Here is a 9,960-nt window from a genome sequence, read left to right as displayed (position 1 = left end):
CTTGCTTGTTTGCCTTATCACTTGTTTGCTTGCTTTCTTGTTTCTTTGCTTGCTTTCTTGTTTGCTTGCCATGTCTATATTGCTTATCTGCTTTATGCCTCTTTCATATTATCTACGCATCTCTTTCTTTCAATTGCTTGTGTGCTGGTTTCTTGTCTTTGCCTTTGCATGTGCACACATGGAGCTAGGGCATGGTTTCCCAGACACAAGCAAAAAAGGTGTGGATGCAAGCATGTAGATATGAGCCAAGCAGCTATGTTCAGTAGATTTAAAGGTCTAACCTCTCCTATTTGGTTACGTACTCTTTTAAACCCCCTTCCTTCCTCCCCCTCTTTCTCTCTTAGATAGGTTGTATTAGGTCTATCATACCATGTACCATTCGTCCTCATTTCTAGAGTATGGCGACCCCTGTTTACTTTCCTACATCTATATTTTAGGCCATGCTCTAGGGATGTAGGCATTTACTTTCCTACTTTGTGTGCTAGCATTGTGCATGATGTATGTATATATATACTTGCTCGCCCCTCCCGATGTGATTGTCACAGTCCATGTCATCTAAGGCAAAGCAATGCCTAATTTCTGCCGCGAAAGTAAGGTGACATGTGGAAATCTGGTATTTGCCTTAATGCCTTAGGAAAGCATAGATTGGAACCAATCCCATTCAAAAGCCAAACCCCAAAGCCCTATGCATGCAAAGCCCCGAAAGCCAATGTTAAAATCATGTTTTTCACTGCAATTATTCAAAAATTAAGGTTTTATCAAAACAAATGACTATCCTTGGACAGGCGTTGTGGGGTGCCTAACACCTTCCCCACACGTAACCAAACTTTCGGACTCGAGAATCAATATTTTTTTCCATCCACATTAGATTAGGAAAATGACATTTTTCTTAGCCTAGAATCGATAATAAAACCAACTAGAAACAGGTGACCAATCACACCTTAGAAAAACCCAATGATTGGTGGCGACTTCACTTACCTTTAGTAATCACCTAAAATTTGGCCAAGATTCCCACCATATGTCCAAAGGTAAACCTACCTTCCTCCCTTAAGAGAGAGAGAGCACTCGAAGCTCCGCGTGAGACTCCCAAAGTCAAACCACACAATTATTGAGAGGGGCCTCCAACAGACCTCGCGTGTGTGGGAGCGTCGCCATGGTGGGTGGTCGAACAAAGGCCTGACAGTTTTCTAACTGTTCGAGGCCTGGGCGTTGACAGGGTAAAGTGTGAAACTCTTGTAAATGGGTCACCTGTTGACTGCTATTGTTGTAATATTTCATAGACAATGAACTAGATTAACGAGTACTTGAAATAGAATAATGAATGATGTGGAATAACATTTTCCTTTATAATGATAAATAAGCAAGGAATAATAATGTTATATTAAACAAAAAATAGTTGAAATGATAATGTGCAAGATTTATCTTTTAAGTTCCAATTGTTTGTGTTGTTTTGCATTAGTGACCTATATTAAGCATGGAGTAAAGGAATTAACGGGGAGATAGTTAGCCATATAAAGCATATCCAACATTGATAATATTGGCAAGTGGTATTGAACGAACCACGTGACTTTTGGTAGAAATTACATTACATGTGTGAAATAATTAATAGTGGTGGAAAGCATTCAACAATAACTTGTTGAGGTATTTAGCCGTGGTAGAAGGCATTTAGTAATGCTGCCCTGAAGTATTCAATATATATGAAGCAATTGGTGGTGTCACCATAAAACATTCAACAGCGGCTGTAAGGACTTGTTTGAATTGAGAGGGGAAGAAGGGAGAGTAGAGATGAGTAAAGTAGAGTTGGCCAAAAATATGCTAATTTTCGGTCAATTCTACTCTCCCTCTCTCCCTCTCTCCCCTAAATTCAAACAGATCCTAAGGGTCCGTTTGAATACAACTGAAAACTGAAAATTATTGTAGCAAAACGTGAATACTGTAGCGCAGCTGAAAATATATAAGGGTCACATTTTACTGTAGCTCAGCTGAAAACACCCTTTGTTTTTTTTTTCTCTCTTTGCTATTCACTCCTCCCCCACTAGAGAAGAGAGTTCCGCGCCCACCAGAGAAATCAATGAGGTCCGACGCTAGCGAAGAGCTTAGACGAGAAATCCACGAGGAATGTCACCCAGTCCGACGCCGACAAAGACAACCCAGTCCTTCCATAAACCCATTTCACCCTCTTCCCCAATTTCACTCCTCTCTCACCCATGACAGTGCTCCTTGAAACTTGAAGCTTAATTAGCCTGAGCTCAAAAACCAAAAGCAAAACACAAACGAATCCCACTTCCCTAAGGTGAGTGTTCTCAAATTTTTTTTTCACTATTTTTTATCCTGTCTTGTTCGAATTTCAGTTCCTGTTAATGGGTTTATTTTCATTCGTTGGAATTTACTTCGTTTGATTTGATAGAGTGCAAGTTTAGTCCTCTCTATTCATTTGCTGGAATTTTAGTTCTTGTTAATGGGTTCATTTGATTTCTTTTTACAAAGTTTTGATCTTGTTAATGGGTTAATGGGTTTCTTTTAAATCAAATTCTTGCTCCTATATATACTGAAGCCATTACAGAGTTTGTGGTCATAAATAAAAAAAAAAAAAAAAAAAAAAAATTTTATTATGGGTTCTTGTTTATGATCACAATGTCTTGAAGGCATCATTGGATATACAAGCTAGTTTTTAACTTTTTGAATGAGTGGTAGTACGGTTTTGACAATAAAGAGTAATATCATCGTGTCAACCATGTGTAATTTCTAAAATATATTAGCAGATCTGCCAAATATATTGGGAGCTGTGTTTAGAAAAATTTGACAGCATTGATCAAGGTTTAGTTAAGCTGGTCAGAAAAACCTATTGGCATTTGATTTACTTTTCATTGGAAGTGTTACATGAATGAAGGTGATGAAGCAAAGTGGAATTTTATGTTCAGTAAACCCTTTGGTACCTCCCACAGGTAGAAAATTTGGAGTTTTATTTATTTATTTATTTTTTGTGCAGCAAAAATTGATAATCAAGAAGAGAGGATTGATAGTTCCATGGATATTTTAAGGACGATTGTAAATGTAAATGTATATAATTTTCAATGTATATATCTTCTTTTCTCTTTCAGCAAGAAAGTTCACTAATATGCTCATTTTCAATTATATTTATTTAGTATAAACACTAACCATTGCTATGTGGGAATCAGATTTACAAATTGAATTTTGATGCTAAACAGTTTGGTGAAGTAATGAATCTTCATTCCTATTCAGATTCCATTCTACCATTCAATTACCTATCTTATGCTGAACAATTGCAGGTACTCATCTAAACTCAGCATTAGTTATTTTAGGAATTCTTCTCTGCTTGTGTATCTTTTGTGTGTGTGGTTTGGGAAATACTGATTAATTAATCTTGTAATTGGAATTGCTTGTGAACAAAAAAGAAAAAAAAAAACATGTTTTGTTTAGGATTAAGTGTTGTTAAGCCAACTTATAAAGTTATCTACCATTTATTTCAATAAGAAATGTTTCTTGGCAAGGGAAACATATAGAAGTAAAATTTGAGTTTTACACTTTTTGAATTGAATATAGTATTTTTCCCAATCCATCAATTGTGCATAAAATGTCAAATCATTAATTTTAGTTGGGGTCTACAATTCTACCATGGCAATTTGAATCTGAAGGGCAATCCTGATATAATGATAAAATACTTGAATTAGATTTGTAATATTTCCAAATTCAGTTATGAGTCATGACTATAACATTGTGCATGGTAGAGCTAACATGCAACCATGGTTTAGCTTCAAATGAAGTGTGTTCATAATTGAGCTAATTAGAACCGACCTTTTTCTTGTTACATACATTTGAAGGCCACAGTTTTGTTAGATGCATAATATTTCAGACCACATACTGCTGGGACCAGAGTTTGTGGATAAAACCCATCACGCACCATCATAGAAACCAGTGCACATGCAGATTTGAAGCATTATGAAATAGTACAACAATCAATCATTATGTTATAAGTTGCAACATCTGGGGGGATACCACATGACTTCATATTTTTGAATATTTCTACTGCCATCTGACTCTACATGTCAACCATAAATAATACAGATAAATATTTGATAAATTACACCAATGCAGTATGGAATAGCAACTAAAATGATTAATAAATGTATATTTGGCACTACAAGAGTACAAGTACCATAATGTTTTGTGTATGTCAATGCATTCTCAATGATACAAGTACCATAATATTTGGCAGTAGCTCATGCATGTCTTGGCAGCTCTGATGCATGAGCTACTGCACTGGGTGGCATGCTATGCTGCACCAATGTGGTAGTTAATGCTGCATCACCTGGTGCACTAGTTGCTGTACTATAAGGCAAGCTGAGCTGCACTGGTGTAGCAGCTGGTGATGCACCCTCTGGCTTTTTACATCATTTGTATTTTGTTTCTATAAATCTAGTTACACCAACATGTCTACATAAAAACTCTTGAGTTACATGTTGGGAGATAGTTTCTATAGTTTCAAGTCTTAAATAGATATGCCTCTTGCACTATAGTTTAAAGAAGATTTTTGTTTTCGAATGTGTAGAGATCAGTAACTTTATTGGTGTTTCATAGGTTGTTACTGTGTAAACATGCTCAACTTATGATAATTATCTAATGTGTAATTCTTGGCGGTCCTGCAGACCTGTTTACCTTATGAAGTAAAGTGAGTTTGGTGTACTATTCACTATTCCAAGCCAATGTAATATCTACTGTCAAGAACTACGAATATCAGAAACAAGTAGCTATCTCTCCAATTCTGATGGCCATTTTTGTGTTGTTGAAAACTGCAAAATTAAGACATCCCTGAAACTTCATACATTTGGTAGGAGGTTTTATAGTTGTCGTTATTAGTCACTAGTAAGTACCATATCCAAGTATTGGCAAAATATTTGTGTTGTGCGTTAAAGAACCAATTCATTGTATTCCTATTTATGTGTTGTATTGTACTGTGTAGGATGATAATCGTGCATGCAAGTTCTTCAAGAGGTTAGACACCAGCATTTGTTGTACGTGTGGCGCAGCAATAGCACCTATAGTTATTGCAAAATTCAACCGATTGGAGCATGCAGTGGAAGTTGCCAATGAAGAGTCGAAGCAAGCACACGCTCTGACAGCCGCAGCATTGGAAAGGGAGCGAGTTGCAAAACGAAATTTTGAAAGAGCCAAGGCTGCACACATGATCTCTGAAGAGAAAGCAAAGAAGTTGACAATAGCTCTAGTAGTCTTGGGGGTCATGTTTCTAGTATTGCTTATCTTGTCTACTAGGTTTGGGGAAGTCAAAATCAGGCAGATGTGTCTGCCATAATGGGATGTGTATGTATGTAATAACTGCAAGTTGTATTATTACATTTGTTTTGTATGTTAATCGTACTATTGCAAGTCAGTTTATGATATGTATATAGTTGTACTTTTTAAAACAATGTGGAGATGTTTGATGGAGATAATGTTATTGCTAAGTTTAAAGAAGATTGTAAATTCTGTTGTTATATATGTGTGTCTATATATATATATACACACACAATTTGCCAACCATTGATAGATTGGGTTCTTGGTGTCTTAAAAAAAATTGAGAGTAGATTTTGTGTTTTTTGTATTAATTCCTCATAGTTTACTACTGCAATCTTAAAATCCATTAAGTTTATTGTAATATTCAAATTAGATTGGACTCTATTCAGAAGTCCCTTGTAACCAAGAAATCTACTATTGCAATACCGATGAGTTTCACATGTAACGATATATACAACTTCATAAATCGAAGGTTTTACAATCAAGTTTTGTGAGCTATTAGTTCTGATTGACAACAAAAAAAGAACCATAATACAAAATGGAATTACATTGATGTTTGTGAACCATTAGTTATGGTCCATACATATCGATGATGTGATATTGTTCCAAACCTCTTTCATCTCATCTGAATCCAAGTAAAAGACCACATCTGCCACTCCATTATAATGACCTCCCTCACTACCTACATATGTGCCCCATGCAGAACGTGAATATGGAATGTCATTGTGGTCATGTGTTCTAATAAAGTTGTGAAGAACCATTGTAGCAACAATGATGTGATTTTGAGTGTGTATATGGAAGCCTGGCATACATCTCAAAATTTTTCATCTATTCTTCCAAACTCCAAAAGTTCATTCTATGACCGAACGAAGTGAGGAATGGAGATAATTAAATCTCTTCTCTGGACAATGCAGCTGTGGACATCTTTGAAAATTAAGGATGTGGTACCGCTCCCCTTTATATGGTGCAAGGAACCCTGTCTTCGTTGGGTTCCCTGAATCAATAAGATAATATTTTCCTACAAACGAACACATTTATTATATTAGCATTTTCACTACATAATACATACTTTAATACTGTAATTAAATTGCATATTTACAAACCAGGTGGAGGTTTTGGAAAGTTGTCACTCTCATTATTGAGGCAATTTAAAAAGATCCTGGTGTCGTGCGTTGACCTTTCTCATCCCACACACGCGAATGTGAATTTCAAGTCAAAATCACATGCACACATGCAGTTTACTGTTATGGCCTCTTTCCTTCCTCTATATGGGCGTTGCTCCTCTTCTGGTAACACCACGAGGACGTGAACCCCATCAATCGCACCAATGCAACCCTAACAATTGTAACAAAAATGCCATGTGAAAATGAAATACGTGGAATGATCATAAAGATAACAGGAATACAATCAAGTCAAGATACCAAATTCACAAAGTACCTTGAAATGTGGCCAATATCGACCTAACCCCTAAATATGTGATGGCACGGTACGAAATGTTGGATCGACAGACTTGATAATGTCTGGTGCCATAATCGTGGCTAACAAGGTAATTACCGTGGCCACATGTCGATGCATTGTCTCACCGGAATGTTGAAATCTATCCTGCATCATTTTGTTACCCATGGCATTACCAACTACCACCAATGTGGACTCCTCCAAGCAAACTCTTTTGGTACCATCATATCCATCCCGAGTAGGTGAGTACGCAATTTATTACACAATTGTCGAAACACATGGCTTGACATTCTAAACACATTGTGACATTTCTTCTCATTTCCATTTAATGTATATTGTACCCATTCATACACTGTTTGTATATTCGTATGCATTGGTACTTTGGTCATATAGGTCTGTACGTAAACTACGACACTTGCACACCCAACTATATATGCTGCAAGTACAATGTCGTCGCCAATCTCAAAGTTTGCGTCTCTACATATATTACCAACTTTAATTGCATGTACAAAATCTGGAGCGATACTATAATATGTAGGCTAAAAACAAGTTATTAGTATAGAAACTTACTTGTGCTGGGAATCAAATGAGTTGTTTAGCAAATCCATCATTTTGAATACCTTGAGACTTCTTTCTTTTTATGTCTGTGGAAAGCCAATACATACATGTTCAGCAGCCACCAAGAGAATATAGTCCATATCACAGCAAGAATATAGTCCATATCACAGCAATATCTAATAACTCGTCCAAAATTTCTACAATGATCATAGTAATGATATTGATCTCTATTGCTACACTAATCTCAAAGAAACCTCAAAACCATGCAAGTTCTTCATGAAATGTTACTACACATAAAACACTGAAGGAACTAAATACTACATAAAACCACTAGACAAACTTTGCTAGGCCAACATTCATCATCTAATGGCAACATGCACTGTTCATGGGTTGTCTGAACAGTACCTATGAACAGTACCCAAGAAGAAATGTGCACAACAGCTATGAGCTTGTGTGTATTTTTACTATAACTGACAAAAAAATATGGAGATTACTGTTAAATCTTCATTCATATTTGCCAACTACACAATACTGCACATGCTCAATGCCTCTTGACTAATGTGGAGAGGAAAAACTTTAATGGGAGAAAGAGAAAACAGCTTGCTGCCTTATATCTGATTGGCTCTCGTAACAAATTCATACAAACATTGTAAATTATATTAATTGATTTGGTTTTCAATCTTTACTACTTCCACAGGAGTTGGGGAATACTTTCTTTAACCATTGCTTACCGTTGGCAACTCTATACACTGTGGATTCTAGTTCAGCTACATGAGGCAGCTCTAGGAAAGAGGTAAAACACATATGTGGAGCTTGCAGAAGTAGCATTTGGTGAGACTAATTTTTCCAACATAACTTTTGGCTTTTTTAAATTTTTTTTTAGCACCAAAAATTATGTCTACTTCCTCTCTTGCCTCAAAGTTGGTTATCATAACCTAATTTTAAGTTGACAAACACACAAATGAATATAATTGTTGTGAGTATCTATTCTCTTCTACTTTCATAAATGTCTATTGTCATTTGTTGTTACCTAGTCTGAATTCTGAAGAGCCCCAATTTAAGTCTTCCATGCTACATGTTAAATGACAAGGTGAGATTGTAAGTGTTATACATATATCAGTAGAAAATTGGGTTGGCTGATCCTTTTTTGCACATGTTTAGAAGAAAGAAGCACCAACTTGACGTGATTTCATACAAACATTGACACTACACAGGTACAGCTACTTCATTTCGGTAACAAATAAAAAAAGAAAATATTAGCAATAGAATAAATCAATGGCTACACGTGATCCTAATTAACTTTTTGGGGGGTTGGATTAATGATAACGAGTCTTACAGTTGATTAATTATAAGGGTATGCTGATATCTAAATTTAAAAAAAAAAAAAAAAAAAAAAAAAAAAAAAAAAAAAAGAAGAAAAGAAAAAAAGGAAAGCAACTAATGACAACCCTTGTTCACCTCCACAACATTTAAAACTACTGCTATAAAAGATCTACATGCAATTCCTCTAAAAAAAAATGACGAAAACAATTAAAAGAAAGGCATGAAAATGAAACCCATCATCTACTGGCATCTAGTACTGTTCACGGGCTGTGTGACCAGTACCTGTGAACAGTACCAGAGAAGATCTAGGGTGCTTTTGTACCCAAAAAGAAAAGAAAAAAAAAAAAGAGGAAAAATATACATAAAATTTTTTTTGTACCCATTGCTAAAGTTGTAATGTAGTTGTTGAATTAGATTAGTTTCTTTGTACCCATTGTTATTGTGCGGGTCGCAAATGAGGCCAATGGGCTCAACCCCACTTGGGCTCACAACTTATTTGTTTGTTGGGCTGAATTTCCTACTATGGGTAGTTCTACAACCAAGGACTCACTGAGATCACTCTTATCCTTCTCGGCAACACAATCTTTCCTCCCAACTCCTCTCAGACCCTATTTTTCTTCTCTATTACCCCTGTTCTCTTCCTCCCCTTTTTTGTGACCAACCCTTCTTCCTTCTCCTTCCCTCTTATTTATAGTGCTCAGCTCAGGCGAGGGTTATCAATGCTCTCTGTTTGTGCAACAGAGGGTCCAGTAGGATTTTCTCTAAGTGGGAGGTTAGGTATGGGTGGCTTTGGGACTTGGTTCCCATATTCGTCGGCAGCTCGGCAGAGTTAGGGCGCGCTTAGTGCTACGGAGGGTCCAATTAGGGGGATGGTAAGTGGGAGTCTAGGCCTGGGTGGCTTTGGGACTTGGTGCCCACATCAGGTTAGAGCGAGGTGGTGGCGCTTGGAGGGCCTTCTTTGAGCCGAACAAAGTTGATGCGCCGTTCAATGACACCCCCGAACGTGCTCGGTAAAAATTATGCCGAGCATACCTTAGTAGTGAAGCTCGGCACCCCCGAGCTGTGATAGCAAGGGTTGGGCCTTAGGGCGAATGAGGATTGGGCCCAAAGACCGCGTGTTTTGGGGCGGAGACTTGGGGCTGAGTAGGCCCAACACTTCGGGCGCCGCACAGTTATGATGGCCAATAGACTATGCATTCCTTTTCCAAGAACAGTACTTCTAAAAGAAAAAAAATTGTGAACCTGTCAGCAAAGAGAGGGAAATATTACCCCATTTCTCCTACACATGCTCAATTTATGAGAAAAGGGATG

General features: G+C 37.0%; 1 long non-coding RNA gene across 1 annotated transcript; it reads left to right on the top strand.

Annotated features, from left to right (window-relative positions):
• The first annotated feature begins 4,668 nt into the window (after positions 1 to 4,668).
• On the top strand, positions 4,669 to 5,493 carry LOC136066840 (uncharacterized). Its single transcript, XR_010628346.1, has 2 exons — positions 4,669 to 4,884; positions 4,982 to 5,493. It is a non-coding gene; the product is annotated as an uncharacterized LOC136066840 (long non-coding RNA).
• The last annotated feature ends 4,467 nt before the right edge of the window (positions 5,494 to 9,960 follow it).

Source organism: Quercus suber, unplaced genomic scaffold (assembly GCF_002906115.3).
Source record: "Quercus suber isolate HL8 unplaced genomic scaffold, Cork oak 2.0 scaffold_48, whole genome shotgun sequence".
Lineage (NCBI taxonomy): Eukaryota > Viridiplantae > Streptophyta > Magnoliopsida > Fagales > Fagaceae > Quercus > Quercus suber.
The sequence above is the reverse complement of the archived record's forward strand: the minus strand, read 5'-3'. Positions and strand labels throughout refer to the sequence as shown.